Below are 20,613 nucleotides of genomic sequence, written 5' to 3'. Positions count from 1 at the left end.
TCCTCTCCTCTCCTCTCCTCTCCTCTCCTCTCCTCTCCTCTCCTCTCGCCCATATCACATCCTTCATCACATGAGAGAAAAGCATCTCTAATTACAAATCGTTTGTCAGGTAAAGCATCTGGTCCAAGGAAATCTCTTGCCACTTCCATTGGTTTAATGTAGTAAGTGTCAGAGAACTTTTGAGCTTCCCCTCCAAGAACTCCAAATGGAGCATTTGACCTTAATCCAAAAATGAGACATTACAAAGAAGGCCTAAAAGGAGAGGAAGGGGTGTTATAGTATAAGTTGAGAATTGTGCTAGTTTGGATATTTCCAAACTTGAAAATTTCCATCTCATTTTGCTGTGGGATGTTCCCTGTCATTCCTCCATATAAAGGCTGAGCTCCAGTGCCAGATTAAGTGTCTCCCTGTGCTCATAATCTGAATCTAATCACAAACACAATCCTGGAAGGAACACATAGCTTTAAATGAAGCTTTTCTTTAAAACCAAAACCAAAACCAGAACTTCATTGCTATGGACAGAGTAATGATCTTGTTTTAAAGGCGGAGGATTAAGGAGTTTTCATTTTGTTAGGGGCATCCTTGTGTGACGGGGCCACGTGGGACACACGGTTTACAGTGGATCAAATAAAAATGGGACAGTCCTCTCTGTCTAGCAGGGGTGTTGTAGGAGGGCACAGCAATACTTTGAACAAGACTAGAGGCCTGCTGTCGATGGATCCTGGGGAAGTGCAGAGTTTTTCTCTCATGGCTCTCATTTTTTGTGGTCAGGTCTTTCCAAAAGGGCCATGTTGCAGCTGCAGGGTACAGATTCTTTACCTTGGTGACCTATAGCAACAAGATTTACAGAAGGTACCTGCAGCCTGAATCCACCTGGAGGAGATGGCCAAACTTACACGGCCTGTGCTGAGCCTTGTGGCAGAGCTATTTACATCAAAACTAGACAGGTGTGTCTTTAGCCTTGTGCCTCCTTGTAACAAAGAAACAGCCCAAAGTTCCTGTACCCAATGGGAAGTCCTTGTACAGGAGGCACTGCATAAAGCACCAGTGTGAGGAGACAGAAATGAATACCCAACTTCCAAAGTGTAGGTACATCTATATAATAAAGTGACAATATAACAAGAAGGGGTGGCCATAATATTCTCTCACGCTCTTTGGGAAATGAGTGACCTTTTCAGCAGGCAGCTTTATATTAGCTGATTTCTTAGGTATGCAAGTTATCTAAAAACAGTTGCTCCCTAATCTGCTCTCATCAGCTCCAGGTTACGGGAGTTCATAAATCCGTGTACGTTTGACGCTAATGGAAAATCTGCATCGTGACTCCCCGGGGTGGCCCCAGTGTGTGACAGCCACGGGTGAGCCATGCATTGCTTGGTTTGCCCACAAAAATACAAATTAGGAGGAACGAAACAGAGACAAAGGAAAGAGGTCGGTGAGATGGCAGCGTTTATATTTGTTCTGCCTGAAGCAACCTTCACTTCCCAGAACCAGACTGTCCTTTCTAAGTCCCCGCTGACACCAACCGCGGTTACTGGGGGACTCTCCTCGTTTGTCGCAGAGCTCTGGCTGGGCAAGAAACCGTGATTTCAGACAGCTGGAATGGCAAAGACCTGAGGGGATGTGAAGTCTTTGCTTTAATACGTCTAATTTATCATCCTCTCCCTCCCCAGCTGCAGGAGAGGGAGGGAGATACTGAACAGACCAGTCCAGAAGCGTAATGGAACACGGCAGATGAAGCGGGACGTGATGCAGTTCACTGTTCCCACAGACTGGTGCCTATGTGGAAACAAGCTGTTTCCAAGAGATCCAGTTTGGAAACTGTCTTCAGTCTTTCTCCAAACTCTGGCTCCAAAAGGTTCTAAGGAAATGGGAGGAAACCAATGGCAGCTGGGAAAGGAGAGAGCTCTTTTTGCTCTTCAATTTTGCATCTTCTATCACAGTTTTATGTTGGGAACCACAAGAAGGGGGCATCCTTGTGACACTCAAGTTACCTTAAAACATGACCAAGAGCAAGTTTTGTCAAGCAAATGAGGTCCCCTGAGCAGAACCTGTGAGCTGCTCAGCTATTCTGGGGCAGAAACCTGCCTGTTCTTTCCGGGGCAGAAAAGGAGAAAGTCCAAAAGTTCACTGTGCCAGGTTAGTTTGCAAATGATCAGACAGGACAGCTGGAATAAGAGGGCAGTCAACATGCAGGCCAAGGAAGAAAAAAAACCAAAACACACAAATAGAAATCTTTTTACCAAGTATTCATTCTTTGCACAACTATAGATTCATTTGGAAAAGTGTCCCTAAGAACTTCATAAACATCAGTATCTTTCTGATGAGACCTGTCCTGTCTGTAGTCCTGGCCACTTGTGCCAACTGGGCACAAAATGATACGAAATCAAACTGATGTTGCTTTCAGTCACTATTTCTTTGCCTTTTCAAACCCAAAAAGATGATGGTGTCTTCAGCCTGGCTCAAGCCCCCAGACACCGAGTCCTGTTCAGGGGTGCTAAGGAACAATTTTTTAATGTATAATTGGCACAGATGTTTCCCATCTACCAAGTATGGCATAAGAAACAACGTCCTCCAGCTGAGGCCATCTGAAATGCTTCTCACACACCCCAGAGCCATGCCCAGCTGCAGATCAGACCCAGCAAGAGGGTGTGATGGAAACTGTCAACAGGTACCAAGTGTCCCTGACATGAGACAGCAGGCTGAGAGTAAGTGACAGAGGGGTCAGAAAAACAAAAGTGGTGATGCAGCAGTGAGAAAACCAGCACCTGGTTCATTCAGACTTCCCTAGAAGGGTTTGGGTTGGTTTTTTTTTTCCTTTTTTTTTCTACATGGGTGCAACTATTTAAAGCTAAAGTCTAAAACAAGTCAGAGCTACTTCACACACATCCAGTGCAGAAAGCACTCCTCTTAACACCCCAGTGTGTGTTTAGACTAGTATTTTATTAGAAAGGGGGAAATGGAGAGACAAGGAGGGAAGCTAATGGCCCCCTGGATGGAAGAGATCCCATTAAGACCCCCTGCTGCATAAAGTGTTGAAACCGTGCTGGGATGAGGGCTTCCTGAGCTGCTTCTATTAATACAACAAGAATAAATGGGGTTTGGGATGGATGGTCTCAAAGGGCTGGATGGTCTTAGAGCAGAGGATTTCAAGCCTTTGTTAACAATAAGGACAGTTTATGCTACTGGACTTAATTATTTAGCCATCTATGGTATAAATGCACACCCCACTCACCCCAGTGCTGGGGTTAAGGAGAAGTTATTTTTCTTCCTTCTGTGGACTGGGGTTGTTGAGTTGCACTTGCCTCTCCCACACTTCTGCTGCTGTCATTGGCATCTCTTTTTAATCACCTACTTCTGCCTTTTCCTTTGCTCACATCTCCGCTCCATTCTCTTTTCTTCTTTATTGTCTCCCCGTGCTCTCCTCTCCTCCAGTAGTTTTCACCTTAATGTTGACACTGTTGCCACAGAATATCCAGACAAAGCCAGCATTCATATAAAAAAATAAAATAAAATAAAATAAATTTAGGTAGCTTGGTGAGTCCCAGCAAAATTCTTACAGTACCAGACAGACCCTGAGACACGAGAACCCAGAAGAGAGATGGGGCATTTGCTTTGCAGCATTTGGAATTTTGCAACAGTTCTCATGAATTGAATGCCAATTTTCTCCTACTGGTTCGTGACCCAAGCATTGTAAGGAAAACAATGGCTGTCACTGGTGTCAGTGTGTGTTCCTGGTCCATAACCTGAATGTCAAAGCAACAGAGTTATGGGATAAAAGGCAAAATGGCACAGCTGACTGAAATTTCCTAAAGGGCAATAGACAAAAGTATCAGAATAAAAGGAGCTTTCTTCACCATTTCAGAAAAATTCTGATCAGAACTAGCAAAAGAGAAAATCGCAGATTTGTGGGTGACACACTGAATTTTTTCTGTGTCTCATACCATGTGTCTGAGCACACAGTATTTACTGACAAGATATTAAAAGGAACCTCTGGTCTCCCCTGACTCCTCTTTTGAGCCGGTTCTTTCTGTTCAGGCTCTGGAAGCAGAATCTATCCCAGGAAAAGCCTTCTCAGCAACGGAACTGAGGTGGGCCTTCCATTGCCAGAATATTTATCCTTATTCTACTGATAAATTTCAATGCACAACCAAAACTAACTTCACTTCTTGACCTCAGCACAGCCTGGCCAGCTCAGCATACCACGAACGTGAGATGGACACGTTGAACAAACTCTGTGTTTAAAACAGTTCCTTTTGTTCTTTAACCCCCAACCACAAAAAGCAGCGTATACAAAACTCAGAGAGATGTGGGACAAAAGGAAGATGGTATCTTCTGAGCCTGTTAGCCCACAAAGCCTGGGCATGCTTCTCCTCCCTGAAAGGACATCATGCCCACATGGGGTCAGGACCAACTGCTGGGTCAAGCTTAATCACACATTGACTTGCCAGCTGTTCCCTCCGATGTGACAACTGGTTTTAAGCAAGCTGCCTTTACACCCCTTCCCCCTCATCCCTAATGGATGCCTGTCATCTTCACAGTCTCATGCCAGAATGGAGGGAGACATTTGCTGTGTCTCTGCTGTTCAGGGAAAGCCCTTCCCACACTAAACTTTAGGACTGAGTCCAGACACTGTGGCACAAGCCTGGTCCATGCTCAGCTGCCTCCCAGTCCCTCTGTCTTCACAGCTCATGGCATTAGTGGCTCATCTCAGGGAACAAGCCATGCCAGGCTTCTGTAATGCTGAAGGATGTGGTGGCAATGGGGGGGAAATGATGCCTGAAGATGAATGCAGCCATCGTTTTTGCTTCATCACAGCCCCCAGGAGAGTGCGCAGAGAATTGATCTCCAGAATGGGACAAAAGAGTGGGGAGAGGACTGGAGTGAGGGGTTAATGAGTGAGGGGAGGGTGTTTTTCAGCTAAGATTCTCCTAAAGACGTTAAAGATAATTCCTCACCCTGCCAAATCTTTCCATAGGTGCTGTAAACCATAGCCCAGTTGCTTCAGTAAGGAAGGCAAGGCTGTGTCGTGGCCGACAGCTCAATTCATTGCCACAGGTACTTTGTAAATCACAAATGCTTAGCTTTTTCCTCAACCAATATTCATTGAAAGCATTTTTCCATGTCTGTGGTCTACTGCAAGCTAATAGAAGTTGTACTATGGGTGCACTTCAGGATCTGTGGTTCATTTGAGTGCTTTCACAGATTTCTTTAATCTGTCCGAAATTGCAGGTTTCAAGTAACCTTTAGTATTTGAGCCAGACGCCTCCAATTAACTCTGCTCCTGTAGCTGAACGTACCAGGGAGGCCCAAGGCATTAAAATGAGTTGCAAGCAGAAACCTACCCAGAATAAATATAATTACAACCTAAGCTTTATTGTTCACAGCGGCCTGACCTCCAGATGGTAACTCGCACAATTAAAGGGCTTTTATTTTTTCCAGAAAACAGACAAGGGGGGAAAAACAAGAAGAAAATGAAAGGCCACACACAGTGCCTCCCTCAGTTTCCCTCTAGCAACCCAGAACTGCTGCTTAGTGCCAGGCTGTCCATCCCCTCCTGTATTTGGGAGTCATGGTCCCTGTGAGACATCCAGGAGTCAGGGATGTGAGGTGGCATCACCCCAAAGGCTGAACCAGACGAGTGAGTGGCTGCTGGTTGGGGTCTGGAGCTCCTTTGCTCCCCAGGGGAGCACTTCTGCTGCTGCTCCCATAGGGATTGGGATTTGGGATAGCATTCCCCAGCTCAGCTGTCAGCAGCCTGGCGTGCCCAGCGCCTGTCTGGGTCAAGGACACGCTGTTCTTGTCTGCTGCTGCCACTGCTGGGGAGATAAACGCTGTGCTGACCAAGGGCTTATCACTTTCCACAGCCGGGCTGCTCCCTGCCTGCCTGGAAATCGGGACACCTGCCTCTGGAGCCTTCACTGCCGGGTCGAGCCCGGCAGGTCTGGAGAGACAAAAGCTTTCTGTGGGCACCCAGCGAGGGCTGATACTGGAGGGGGAGACCTAGAAATGGCAGAGTTTTAGCAAAAATGCGTTTCAAAGCCAGGCTGGGCTCATCTGGCTGTGGTTTGTGTGAGCGTACAGCAGCTCTGGGCAGCTGGGCTGAGCCAGCCCTCCAGCTCCAAGGTGAAATATAAAAGAGGAGACTTGGAAAAAAGAAGAAAACAATCTGGCAAGAGGAACTGCAGGAATGAAACGCTTAAGTAAAAACTGCACATTTTGTTGCTTTGTCTCTGCACTATTGTGCCCTCCCTTTCAGTTAAATTGGGAACTGCTTATCATAGCAATACCCAGCTCTGGCATCACAGCCTGGGATGGAAGTGCAGCCTTTGCATTACCTTTGTAAGTCAGATGGTGGAAATGGCAAGAAAAAAAAATTAGTATACATACAATTTCTTTTCCTCTTTTTCTTTTCTACTTCCACTCACATTTTGGCCACTTCGTGTCAGTTGGATTACACTTATAGAACAAGACTCTTTTCCTTCACACTCTATAAGGAAAAAAACCCCCATAGATACACAAGTCAAGTCTTCTGCCATTGTCTGAACCAAGAGCACTGGCTCTTCTTTTTAACTTAAAGCAGAAACGTAACTTCCAATGAAAAACACTGAAATTACAGTCCTGCAGATGAAAGTCTTTGTATACCTGCAGAAGAGTTATGTCAGGAGGAAAGCTGCATCCACCAGAGAAGTATTTGTTCTTGCTCCAGACTGACCTGATTTGCAGCTTTGCCCCAGCAATGAGGGTCATTTCTCTGTGCTCATTGATTTGCTGAGGCAACTTTCAAGGGTACCACATGCATAAGAATAGTTACTTTCTCTCTCCCATTGCAGGCAGATGTCCTGTGACACTCTTGTCAGCAATACAGACCAAGCAAGAGGAGAAGCCTGGAAAAGCCATCATCTGAGCTGTGCATGAACCATACCTATCCTTTACCCCCTGGAAGGAGAATTGCACACTTGCTGCTGCCTTCACTGATCTAAGCCCTGAGGTCAGTGCTGTGTGCATGTGAATCCAGGCTGGAACAAGCCCATGGAGGAGAAAATACCTCAAATTCTGTACTGTACTCTGCAAGCCCCACGTAATTAAATGTAGCTATATGCCACCCAGGGTTCCCTGGAAGGAGCCACATCCCAACCTTCCATCACGTTTTGGGGGGGCCCCACCACACACAGCTGCCAAGGAGGGAGGCAACAGGCCATCCTGCTGGCTGCTGAGCAACTCAGCAGCTCTTCTCCTGCCCCAGCTCTCATGACTTTGCCTCCAGAATTGTGGCAGTGAAACATCTGCTCAAGGAAGGTGGGCTGGGGCTGAAGCTTCTCTGGTTCTCCTGCACCACCTCTCTCCACTTTTGCACAATCCTGTGGCAGCCACTGAAACACAATGCACAGTCAAGATCACAGCACCTGTATCTGCTTCCCTGCCTCTTGCAAACCTCTCTCCCTCCATGCCCAATCCCCTCCTCCAGCCCCTCAGTTCCTCAGCCTTTCCCTTCCCAGTGCAGCTGGCTGTTCCCAGTGGAAACACCAGAAAGGTTTTGACTGAAAACCCAAAAGGGATAATCAGTGTGGGCAATTTCGGTTCAAACTGTTCACTTCTGGCAAAGTTGAGATGTAGATGAAACAAGGCCTGTGATGGAAAGAGCCAAGGAAGCAGCCAGAGGCCAAGCTCTGCCTGTTATGGGGAGGAGAGCTGGACTCTGCTGGCTGTGACTCATGGGGACAGGGCACATATGGCATGTACCAGCTCCAGCATGGCAGATCGGAGTTGGAGAGAGGGGAAGGAAGAGATTTCACCCTCTGAGATGCTCTCAGAGCTACCCGTGATCCTTATGAACTGACAGGCGTGAGCCACCAACTCTCAGAGAGCAAAGGAGAGATCCCAGTGCTCGGGGCAGCTCTTCCAGGAAAAAAGAAATGCATTAAGACTATGTGGTGGGGTTGCCTCTATCCCTCTGTCTTTATTCTTCCCTACTGCCCTTTTCCCTCCGAGTTTAGACACCTGCAGCTGCCAGTTCAGGTTGTGCAGGAAACAGTTTTGTTGCCTCTGACTGGAGATGGCAAATCCTGTTTGCCCAGAGCTCCTCAGTCTGGGGAGAGAGGAATAAAAGGACAGCTTAGCAGAGATCAGGGCAAGCACTGCCCAGCTCAGGGTATTGCTCTGACTGGGGAAACTTACCTGACTTGCACAGCCCTGTTAGCAGAAACATCCCCTGAGGAGACACTTGCAGAGGAGACAAGGAGCCCACAGCTGCAGCGATGCTGATGTGGATGGTGCTGTGAATCCTTCGGGGGAGGTTCTGCTTCCCAGCTTCCCAGTGTAGCAACCTGCAAGAGTTTGGTGCCCAGACCTAGAACAAAACAGCAGCAACAGTGAACTCATAAACTCCATATTAAATAACCCAAAGGCTGCTTCTGCTGATGTCAGTATTTCTCCTCTGACACAGGCTCAAGCTCTGATACCGTCCTAGGCACATCAGTGCTAAGCAGTGATGCCTAGAAGGCAAAAGATACCAATAGCACAATAATTGCCTTTTTGTGTTTATAACAACTCAAAGCTACATTTAAAAGTAAAAAACACACACTTACTTGCATGCAACAAAATTACTTATTTCTGGTCATAGAATGATAGAATGGTTTGGGTTGAAAAGGACCTTAAAGATCATCCAGTTCCAACCCCCCTGCCTTTGGCAGGGCCACCTTTCACTAGACCAGGATGCTCAAAGCCCTATCCAACCCTGCCTTGAACATCTCCAGGGAAGTGTCATCTTGTGTCCTTAAGAGAGAAACCGGGATGGTGGAGGCAACTGTTTCAAAACTGCAGGACAAATTTTCAGCCATCTGAACATTTTTGAAATGTCAGAGGGAAAAAGGAGACAGACGAAATCCAAAGCCACTTAGGGAAAGCTAAAATGCTTGGTAGGAAGCTGTGGTTGTTGGCTCAGCGGTCCTGTAATGCCACATTATCTGCCCTGAGCCCACTCCGTTTTCAGGCGAGGAGCCTGTGTGCAGACACTGACTCTGGGAGCAGCAGTTTGCTGCCAAGCAGAAACTTTCCTCTTTCCAAGCCAGAAATTGCCTGTTTTCTCACAGCAAAAAAGTGATACCCCAGCTCACCAAGGAGCCCGACCATCCGCAGGAGGTGGGAACAGCTGAGCTTCATCTGGCACCAGAGGAGGCTGCAGCTTTGTCCTTGCAAGCATCTGTCACTGCGTGGAGTTGGGTGAAAAACCGGCAGAAAAGATAAAAAGAGAGGGAATTAGCTCAGAAAAAGATGACTAAACTCGTGCAGCCAAGACTTACTGTTCACTGGAATGAATTTGGCAGGCCCACCTTTGTTTTTTAACATTTTCTGGCGATCATAAAGAGAAGCTTGTCATGCTCTGCAAAGCCAATCTCTGGAAGACTAGCAGATGAAGAATTTAACTTCTTGACTCAAACTTTGACGAGGAGATGTGCTGAGCCATATTTTTTGGCCGAAGGAGCACTGATTCATGAAGATGGGAAAAGAAAAAGAAAGGGATGGCTCTGGAGCTAAAGCTGTGGGTGCTGAGATGGAGCTGGCATGGCAGGCTGACCTGGGTGGCAGCCACAGGTTGCAAAGGGCTGTGCTGTCCTCCCATGTCAGTGCAGACCAAAATCTGGGCCAGTCCCTCATGGTGGTTGTGCACAAGGCTTGGTCTGACAAAGCCTTTTGGAGCCAGTGAGTGTGTTACCACATTGCAAACACACAGCCTCCCTCAGACCTTCCTGAGTGCTGAGCACTGTCTACCCCTTCATGCCCTGAAGGTATTCTAGCAATAGTTGGCAGGTTTGCCCCTGTCAGATATATAGGCAGAGACGTAGGTAGATAGGTATGCATATTTATTTATTTCCATACATATGTGAATGAAGTAATCTCATTCAAACTCCTCAAATTCGTGCCCAGACTTGGCAGGGCTTTCCCGTGACAGCAGCAGCTGTCTGGCCCACCACCCTGCACCCCCAGGGGCCAGGTTATTTGTGAGGGGCTTTTCAGTGTGACACCATGGTGGAGTGCCATCTGCTGGGCTTGTGCAGGGCTCTTCTGGCACAGGAGAGGAAGAAAGTGAAGAGAAATCCCAGAGAAATAGGCTGTGTCTGTGCTTAGACATTAAACTTCCCTGAGAGCCTTCCCCAGGCAGCTGCCAGAGAGCAGCCACGGCCAGGCTGGTTCACCCTGCAGCTTGGCATGGCCTCTGCAAAACGCCTGATGGAAACACCCACTGACTCCCACCAACTCCCAAACCACATGGGAGAATTTCTGGGGAGAATCCCAGTAGATCCAGACCAAAAGCAGCACCCTGATGGTGTGGATGTAGCAGCAGCAGGGACGTACCAGCATCAGCCAGTGCCTAGGGATATCCCCTAGTACTAATCAACTCGTTAGCATGGATATTTTCTTTGTGTGATGTGCATGTGATAGACCAGGCCATTTCCAGGGAGGAGGAGGAAGATGAGCAGATTTCATATCTTGAAGTCTTTACTATCTTGTGAAGCAGCTTTGAGCCCTACCTGGAGGTATTTGCTTCTGTCCATCAGCTACTCAGGGAGTTTGCACCCCCCCCAAATGTACAGGCACTCCAGTTGACTGCCTGAAGGAGGCTGTGTGAACCCCTCATGCTCAAAATCTCTAAAGGGAAAAATCACCTCCCTTTGAGCCATTCCTGCCTGCTGCATCTTCTCTGATTCATCACAGATGGTGGAAGTTACTTGATTCACAGTTGCATTATGTTAACCCACCTCTGATTACAGTGTGAATGAGGAACACAAAAGGAGGAGGGAAAGTAGCAGGAGAGGGCTGGAAGCAAACTGCGAATTAAAGGCAAATCACAAGGTTGGTTTCGGGCTATTATGTGAATGGGGGTGGCTCAGTTTTCTGCCATGCTGGGAAACTGAGAGGCATACCATAGTGCCAAAGACCAAAGATCTTCAGGATATGAGCTAGTGAGATCCATGCATTTCTGTGCAGCTGCAGCGTGTTTCTGTCCCACCACTAAGGATCCTGGGAACCAAAGGAAAAATATATGGGGACAAACTTTGTTAGGAGCTCTCAGAAAATGGTTATGAAAGGACTGAGTCTAAATCCATAAATGCTTTGCCAGTGTTCAGTAACCACTAATTCTAGTTTCCTCAGTGAAATACGTCAAAACTAAGCTTCCTCTTCATCCATCAATCATCTCCCAAAAGTAGGAAAGAGACCTTGATGGTAAGGAATGGTTAAACTGAACAAGCAAAAAGTAACATGTCCTTCAAAAGAAAGCACATACTTTCCTGGCTGTAGGGTTTTATTCATGTCCTTCCAGCCCCCTCCAAACACAAACTTATCACCCTCTTTTTATGTGCCAAATCAATAACAGCTTGTGCGGGGATTGCGGAATGCTGCATCTGAAAGCCTCTCACACACTTTGCTGGAGTAAAGGGCTGATAATAATTAATAGCTGCCAAGGACATTCAGCCTTGTTGAGTGGTTGTTAGCATGGTTTTTTCCCCTGGCCACAGTTTAGAGTGAGCCTTCCCAATTTTCCTGGACAGTATCTGCAGAACAGGAGGTTTCTCTGCATTTTTGTGCATATTCCCTGACAGAAGGTAGACACAACATCCCATAAAGCCCTTGGATTGAAAACCTTGCTGAGGATTGGGTCTTAACCTCTTCTAAAATCTCTTCCCTAGCTGCACTAGGAAGGCACAGCTTTCCCACCCGTGAGGACATCCAGGCTTTGGTAGGTGAAGTAGCTCTGGCCAGGCTTTCAGGTCACAGGGGAGTATTAAAACACTGCGTGCCGGAGGCTGAAGGTTTTATTCCAGACTGTTTCTGCCTCTTGCTCTCGTTATTCAACCGCTCTGATGGGGTTAGAATCCTTAGGAATTATGCCTGGATCGTAAGCTGCCTTTATTCCGCAGTCATTCTGGAGCTGATCCTAAAAGCGATGCTTTTGGGAGCAACAAGTCTAATAACATCACTCAACACAGTAGCTAGAGGAAGCAAGAGAGCTGAAGGGAAGGGTTCAGCTCCTGGTTCTGCAGCTGGCTTTTGTCAGCTCCTCTCAGACCAGAGGAGGCAACTTTCTGAAACCTCCCCATTTTTAATTTTTTTTTTCCTTGGGCCATCTGGAGGCAGGAGAGCTGCAGGGCCAGAGGGCACCAAGCACCTCAAAGGCAGCGGTCTCACAAGAGGAAGGGTGAGCTGGCAGGCAGCCAGGAAAATAAATGACCCTGTCTCCAAATGCCTCGCAGGTAAACCTGGGTTCTTTAACATTTCTCGGCAGGCAGGTGTTTTCACTTCATCACTTCAGCTTCAGTTGCTGCTTCAATTTTTCATCAGAAGTGCTTCTAGCAGCAAGGGACACACCTCGGCAGGATGCAGTAGGGAGCAATGAACCAGCAGCTGCCATTTTCCCTGTGGCTTTCTCCCTTCAATAAAGGCAGGGGTGCCCTTTTGAAGGTGCCAGTGCTTCTGCTTGGACAGCTGGAGCAAAGTCCTTCAAACAGGTTGCACTCCTTGGTTTTCCCAGAGTTGTGTGGTCAACCCCAGGCTCTAGGATCAAGATAAGGGATCAGACCATGTTCTGGCTAAGTGTGATCAATGGGAAACACATGCCCAGCAGCCAGAGGATGTTGGCAGGCTGCAACAACTCTAGTCCTGGGATGAGTTACTGGGAGAGAAAGCTGCTTATGGCAGGGCCTGGTCTAGTTCTTATTCCCAGCAGTCAGGGAGATCAAAAATGCAGTCTAAACAAATGCAATTTATTCCATTAGCAGACATCAGAGAAGCTACCTGCCTTGACAAAACCCAGCTATGTTTCTAATTAACCAGGGATGGCTCAGAGACTTTATTCAAGACACTGCGGCTGCAATCCCAAATCCCCACAACAAATTACCTACACTTCTCACTGTTAACAGATTTACCTGTTTATCTAACATTGTTGGTCAAACGCTGGAGCACATCCTCACACAGAAGTGTTATTGTAGCTGCCACCTGAGATTTGTTTGATCAGGGCTTGTGGGTTTTGGTCCGTGGACATAAGAGTCTGCTTACAGCCTGAAGGGCAGGAGTTTCTTTTTAAGGGTAAACAAAGAGAGGTCAGTGGGGGTTCAGGCTTCCCTCTCCTCATATCTCTTTGCTGTTCATGGCACCAGCACGTAAAGAGACTTTACTTTGCTCCTGGCTCACTGGCAGGAGTGAAGGAAAGCCACAGGGACGCAGGTGCTCCTGCAAATTGGCTAAGGCAGGTATTTTATCCACGGCTGCAAACGAAAGTTGCTTTACCTTAGCAGGATCAGCCTGATTGTTTGTGCTATAACTGAAGCACTAATACATAATACGCAGGCTGGAGTTAAACCAGCTCATGTGGGTATGAGCCACAGCAGAGCCAGGGCAACAGAGATCATTGCCAAGCCCCCTGGAGACCTCAGGTCCTGCTGCCCAGGCCCCACCACACCGTGCTGTGGACCTGCTCTTGGTTTTCCTCCTGAGCAATAAGGACATTAAAAATGCCACATTTCTCTATTGGCTGCTTTTTGAAACCCTTCTCCTGGTTCCCATCCAGCTGCCACAGCTATGAGTGGCAGTTCCAGGGAAGTGGCATCCAGCCACTGACAGAGGATCTGACCTTTTCTCTCATATGGGCAGTGGTGGAGGGCAATTGCTCTGTGAGAGGGAGTGAAGGAGGAACAAAAGGAAAGTAAATCCTCATCTGCTCAGTCTCAGGTGGATAATACTGTGAGACAGTAAACTGACATGCCCAGGGACCCAAAACACAGCTTGGGCCTGGGTGGCGCCTCATCGGCAAGAGACGTGGTGACAGTACTTTTCCTTTCTACTTAGTTTTGAAAATAAGCACGCTTGCCTGCTGCAGCAGTGGCCACTCAGGGTCCACTTGCTTCCCAGCTGTCCAGTTTCACCCTTGCTGGCAGGCCAGAGGGATAATCCTGCTGTTGTCTGTCCTGCCAGCACTTCACCTCCTGATGTGATGGAGCACCTTGCCTGTCCCACGTGCCCTGTGCTGCTGCACGAGAGGGAGGAGGGTCCTTGAAGTGCTGTGACCCTTCCACAGGAGCCCAGAGGGAAGAGGGGAGCAAGTGCTTTGCCAGAACCCCTGCCTGATGCAGGGTCCCCTGGGCTCCATGTAAAAAGTAGCCTGTGAGTTGTGAGGTGGCTATTTCCACCTTTGGCTGTAGGGGTGGATGGATTGGAGCTGCCTCTGCATCCCTGCTCCATGGCTTCTCACAGAGGGAAAGGGGGAGGGACTGGCTGCTGCTTGCTGGGCCGAGGACAGGCACACAGGCAGCATGGATGGTTTGGGAAGAGACGTGTACCAGCAGACCTGGGTTTCTGCATCTCTGTGCAACAGGGAAAACATTCCACAATTCACAGCTGGAAACCCAGAAGTGCAAGGAATTTGGAGCTGAAGGGGGGGCTGAGGAGGAAAGGACAGAGCAGCAGGGACATGGACTGGCTCTTGGGAAAGGAGACAGAGCAGGCAGCAGTAGCTCCTCATCGGAGCAAGGTCTGGTGTGGGTGAAAGTGCTAACTGGAGGGGGCTGGGAGCACAGGATGGACAAGGACAGAGGGGACACTGGATGAGGAGACAGAGTGGAAATGGTAAGCAGGGCACAGTGAGGGACCTTAGGCAAAGGCTGGGGTCAGGAGAAGGGGAGTGCTGGGTGCAAGGAAGGACAAAGAAGGTGAAAGAAGATGTGCAATGGGGACGAGGGAAGGTACTGGGCAAAATAAGCCTTATAAAGAATGTACCTTGTTGGGGTTTTTTTTTCTGTTAAAGCTTTTTTAATTTTAATTGCAAATATTCAATTTTTCTCCTAGCTTTCTCTGCTCATTCTTTCCCTCCTGGTCTTTGACCCTCCACTGGTAATTCCCCTTCAGGGTTTGCTAATTTTCTGTCTCTTGCTCTGCCAGTACAACTGTCATCACATGCATTGTGCTGTGTCCTCTGTGAAAGGATGTAGAGATAGCAAACTGTATGTACAATACAAAGGCTGCTCTTACCTCTGCTCTGGCAAACAGCTCAGACTCCCTGCCTGCAATTATCCTTTTGGTTCTTCTCTCTGTCCTTTTCTTGTTCCTTCAGGCTTGGTGTTCCCATGTGTTTTCTGCAGTCTGGCTTCTTGCCAGCTTTGCTTCTCCACCTGGAGCTGGGTCTGTCCCTATTTGTGCCATGGGTATCACTTGCTCCCCCTTGCCCAGACCAGCCTTGCTGAGGCAGCTGGAAGGGAGCAGTGTAACAGGGAGGACGTGAAAGAGCATCTCCTGCAGATCTCTGTGGTCATGGCCAGGGTCAGAGAGCCAAACGTTTATGGTTTGTGCGGGGGTGTTATATAAATAACAGCAATTATTCATTGTCGAAACTTCACAGCTGAGCCAAAACTCAACCATTTTTGCTGAACTGTTCACAGAGGCTGCTACTTCCAATGGCTCACTTGCAGCCAGACTTCAGCCTTCCTCTCACAGCTGTAGAACTATGTTACTACTATTAAAGAAGTCACAGTTATAGTGGACTTGGCACATTATCTTCTCCTGCCACGGGAGATGTGGCTCTACGGACTATGGTCTCAAAAAAACATGTTCTCTTATTTTTGTGAAATATGTGAATTTGTGAATTCTTCAGCTTGTTACAAAGTGGCAACAGTGGCCTGAAAGTGCATGAGCACAGCAGAGCATCACTTCTGGTCTGTTCAGTGTGTTTGAAGGACTCCCACTGAAGCGAACGGGAGCAACTTCCCATTAACTGAGCAGGTTTTAGAGCCTCTTGCACTGAGGTGTGTCAACCTCTGTGTACTGCTCATCCTTTTGTTTACGAAATCTTGTGTGGATGAGAAACTGTATTTTGACTACAAAGGAGGAAGTGGCCAAACTGTTTAAGTTGTTTCAATGGAGACAGACACTTGGCTTACACAAAGATGGCCTCATTTTCTTCCTTTCGACTACAGATTTGGAAATGGTGCTGAGTCTCCCAAAAGTCAGTTAAACCTATGTATGGAAGTAGTTAGGTCAATACAGTAAGCAACAAATACTTCAAAGGGTGACAGAAAGCCATCAGGACTTTAACATACGTGTGACAGCTTCTGATGGCCCTTCACTTACCCCAAGTGTAAGGTAGAGGGTGGAGTTTCTTTGCTCTGTAGATCCCCAAGAAAATCCCTTAGTAATCCCCATCCATACACCCCTTGCAGGAATGCCCCTCCATCCTCCTTCTGCCATCACATGCAGAGTAATCCTCCTTTTCCTGCGTCACCCGTTCAGTGATCCTTCTTACTCTGCAGGATCACATGCATTGCACAGAGAGACCTCCCTCTCACACTCACAGGGTAAGCACTGAGCTGGGGGGAAAAAACCCTCCCCTTCTACACATCGCAAAGAAAGCCTCCTTTCCCTGGTCCCCCGCCCCCAGGAGTTTAGATCCCCTTTCTTTCACCTTGATGCCGCAATACCACTCTTTCTCTGAGTGGTACCAGCTGCTAAGGTGGTGTTTATTGACTTTTCCAGATAGCTTTGGCCACTTGTTTCTCTTTGCTGTGATAACCTTTCCCACCCACCCTCCTGCTCCTCCGAGGCCATGAGCAAGGCAACACCACGCTGACGTTTTTTCTTCTGTGGGACGGTGCTGAAAGAACAGAGCAGGGCTAGGTTACCCTGCCAGCTCCCCTGTGTACTCGTGCCCTCGCAGCGCACAGAAAAAGCATTATGTTGCAAACCAGTGTGCTGCTTACTCACAAGGGAAGCCTGTGCTAGCTTGTAGCCTCAGGTAAAGAGCTGCATTCTTTCAGTGTGAGAAACAGAGGGTGAAATCAAGAAAAATACCCTGCAAAATCGCCTCCCTTGGTACATAAAATCCCCAAACATCAGGACTCACAGATCCTCTTGCTCCTCTGTCGCAAACCCCCCTGTAGCCAGCACGACTCCTGAGCACCCAACCTGACCAGAGCAGAGTAAGTGGCCTCAAAAGCTGCAGGTTTCCAGATTATTGTCATCTTGTGACTACAGGGGAGCAGAAAAATTGGAATGGAGATGATAAGACCCAGAAGTGATGGTGACTTGCCTATCTTTCCCTTCCTCTCCCCAACACCCATACAAGACCCTTTCTGTGCCTCTCCCAAGGCAGCCTTTCTCTTGTTTGGTGGAGATGACTTAATCCAGAAAGGGTGATGAGAAGGAGAAAGATTTAAATCAAACCTGATTATTGGACTGATAAGCTTCCCTGACAAGTTGTTCTGGGATGGACCCAAAAGTTGTCAGCTCACTGCCTGCTCCTTTGACAATGCTGTTTGGAGCGCTCAGGAGCTTTATGAAATGCAACCATCCTCCCAAAGCTCTTGTCAGCTCCAAAAATCAGCCTCTCCTTCCTCCTGGCAAAGGGTAGGTGTGCACTGAGGATCACCAGGACGCTGAGCAGTGGGTGGCTCTGAACTAGTCCTTTTGGCTACTGGTGGGCAAACAGATGGAGAAACAGCCCTGGGAGTGCTTTGTCTGGGATTCTTGAGGTGGCATCCTCTTGCTGTGGCTTTGGGAGTAATCCACCTAAGAAATTACTCTGGCCTGGCTGTGAGATAATCCTGCCAAGCCATCGCATGTGCTCTGTCACCATCCCCCAGATTGCAGGGCTTGTGATGGCCACCAGGACCTCAGGACTGGCACCAGGCAGGATCCAACCTGTAGCCATTCCTCGTCCTGAAGAGTGGGGAGGCACATGCCAGCCTGAGGCTTGGAATGGTGAGAAGGTGCCTTCACATCAACGGCAGTGGCCATCAGAGGCACCAGCCTCCAAGGCGGGCATGTGCCTCCTGGCAGAGGCAGGAAGCAAATCCCTAACTTTGGAGCTCACAGAGCTTATGGAAAGGGTGGTAGGAGAGGGTTGTGACTGTAGCAGACACCTGAGCTCAGTGATGGTGGAGATCCCATCCAGTCTCATGCAGGGAAAGAGATGAAAAGATCACAACAGGCATGATGTGAATGGTGGAGGGACAAGTCCAGGGGAGTTGCAGTGTGGTGCAGTGGTAAAGTTTTCTGTCCCAGACCAAGCTACAGCAAGTCAAACACCGGCCAACACTTGAGACCCTCAGGAGTATGCAGGCCATTAAAAGTGATGAAGAAACATTTCAGAAGCTATTTTGAAATGAGCCGATTACACCCTTTTTCTCCCTCCATTCAGTCAGAAATGCAACTATTAAATCAGATTGGGTTATAAATAATAATAACAAAAAAAAGCTGAGCTAAAGCAGCATGAGTGACTTATTCTATTAAAAACTAGAGAGTAATAAAGTAAAGCTGTAATAATAAAATAAAAACGTTGACTAATATCTGTGAAAAACTTGGAGGGCCATGGAGAGAATGAGCTATGGTGTTTTGTGGCGGGTGGGGTGCTGGTGAAGTGTTTGTGGTTAGGACAAAGACACTGAATTTTGCAAGCAGAGCCGATGAGTTTTAGGGTTTGCTTTCTGCAGACTTCCTGCACCAGTGAGGAAATTGCTCATGTTCAAGAAAGGCAGACTTTTATTGAACTCAGTACAGTCTCTTTTAAGGGTCTTATTTTCTCCTCTTTCTTTCTTCCCCTTCCACTGCCCAGTGCCATTGACAAAATACATTTTAATATTGCAGAGAGAAAAGCAGTGACGAAGAGCTCTTTGTTTTCAAGTTGTATCAAACCTGTTACTGCAAACCCAACAACACTTTCCATTTTACCTTTCTGAGCTGGCTTTGTAGATGGGAGCTGGTGGGACCTGGCTGAGGAAAGGCTGCGTCTGTGAAAATTTCAGTGAAGTAAAAGTTCAAAGGAGGAGAAGCGAAAGGGAGATAAGAAAGCTTCAAATCTTCATTTAAAAGGAAAAGAAAATCTGATTAAGATGTGCTGGCTAACTCAAAACATATGAGCCTGAACATCAAAAGGTTCATACTTCGTACACGTGCTGTAGATAATTATCAGTTTAACTCGATACTTCCTACAGCGACAGAACTGACGTCAGTGACCGACTTTCAAACCAGCCTCTGACATTGAGCGAGGGCCCTGCTGCTGACAGGCCACTCCTTTTGCCACCCTTTACATCCCCTGAGTGCATGTGCACCCCAAAAAGTCTGCTTGGACCCCCTCCTGGCTGCCCAAAGTCTGAGGGAGACGCCGGAGAGATGGAGAGAGGAGGTGAGTGGCTCCCAGGCAGCTCCTGCTGCAAAGGACCTCTCGTAGATCCCCTGTCCTGCAGCACGCAGTGAAAGGACAGTGACAGAAAACCTAATTTAAACGGGGCTCCTGAGACTCTGTCAAAACGTGGCCTAGAAAACAAATGTCAGGCTCTGCTTCCTCCAGTCCACTGCAGTCTGTAAATGGCTGCAAAAATTGAAGCTGCCCACCAGTGAGGTATGAGAGGCACTGGTGGCCCATTCCTGCCCCGGCTCTCCTTGCCCTGCTTGGCCAAGAGCTGCTGGGATGGTGCAGGCAGGGACAGGGTCAGGGGCACCAGGAGCCACACACACAGCCTGTTTCTGCCTCACGGCCAACTGCAGTTCCATGTCACAGTTTGGCCGCGGGAGCTAATCTCGAAACTCTCTGCATATTTCCGAAGCCAGAAGGTTAGGGCAGAAGGCAGGTAATGAATCCCAGATTTTCCAAGAGAGTCATGTGTAGCATGAGCACAAGAATAATGTGACTTCGGGGAATGGCAAAGCAAAGCATTTTCCTTCCATATCCAAGAGACTTCTGTGCAGTACCAAGCTCTCCCCAAGAGCTGAAATGACCTTCTGTCTGCCTGTCCACGGGAGAGAGAGACAGACAGAGACAGGGCGTAGGCAAGGGAGAGGTCATGTTTTTGTTAGAGGGGAAAAGAATCAAAAGCTTGCTGGTGAAATACTCCTAATCCCTATGGCTCTTTGTATGGTGGAGCTGGGAATTTTCTGTCTCTCTCTCCCCCCATGCATAGCCCCATGACAGTTTTCTTTCACTAAGAGCTCTGTTTGCTTCATCCACAACCCCAAGACCACCTTCTCTACATTCTTTTTTAATTTAAGGATTTTATTGCTTTGAGGGAGAAGGGGGAAACTCTAACAATTACAGCTAAGTCCCCCATTGAGCACTCTGTCATTACCCCATCCCTGTGGAATATGCTTTTTTCTTTTTCACATACTTAATAATTTATTTGATGGACAGCCAGCTGCATGTGAGGCTTCAAGCTCTATAAAGAATGAAGCCCAACCTGCAAGACACTCTGGTAAGTCAAATGTTTACAGTAAGCACAGCAATCCACCAAAAGTCCTTCTGAAGGCTTCCTCCTGAAGATCAGCTTGAGGCCAATAAAATAGTCTAGAATTATTTTTTTTTTGAATGAAGAAATAAAGTTACAAATATTCCTTCCTTTCTATGCCAAGCCTGAAATGCAGGCAGTTAACAACCTGGGAGAGTAAGCCAGCTCACTTTATAGCAAAAGTGGATTCACACTCTGTTGAATATTAGACACACATAGACTGACTGACCTCCCCTGGAAATTCAGTTCTGTCCCACCCAGCCATCAGTCTCAGCACTTCAAACAGCATGAAGCATCATGTGTTTATTTCAGCAAAAGGAACTCCAGGTACAGAATTTAAACCTATTCCTAC

At 47.7% G+C, this 20,613-nt stretch overlaps 1 long non-coding RNA gene across 2 annotated transcripts in view; it reads right to left on the bottom strand.

Annotated features, from left to right (window-relative positions):
* The window catches only part of LOC113970362, a 21,828-nt gene extending 6,543 nt beyond the window's left edge, over window positions 1–15,285 (bottom strand). Inside the window, exons 1-4 of one of the 2 annotated variants that reach the window (XR_003535150.1) lie at window positions 15,022–15,285; window positions 10,923–11,019; window positions 8,176–8,347; window positions 7,082–8,086 (exon numbers count right to left, since the gene is read on the bottom strand). This is a non-coding gene — a long non-coding RNA (uncharacterized LOC113970362). Of the gene's footprint in view, window positions 1–7,081; window positions 8,087–8,175; window positions 8,348–10,922; window positions 11,020–15,021 lie in introns of those variants that run through there. The other variant, XR_003535149.1, reaches the window with a different exon arrangement.
* Between the last annotated feature and the right edge of the window lie 5,328 nt (window positions 15,286–20,613).

The sequence above is a fragment of the Neopelma chrysocephalum genome, unplaced genomic scaffold, assembly GCF_003984885.1.
Source record: "Neopelma chrysocephalum unplaced genomic scaffold, ASM398488v2 Primary Assembly neopelma1_76, whole genome shotgun sequence".
NCBI lineage: Eukaryota > Metazoa > Chordata > Aves > Passeriformes > Pipridae > Neopelma > Neopelma chrysocephalum.
This window is presented reverse-complemented; position numbering and strand designations above follow the sequence as displayed.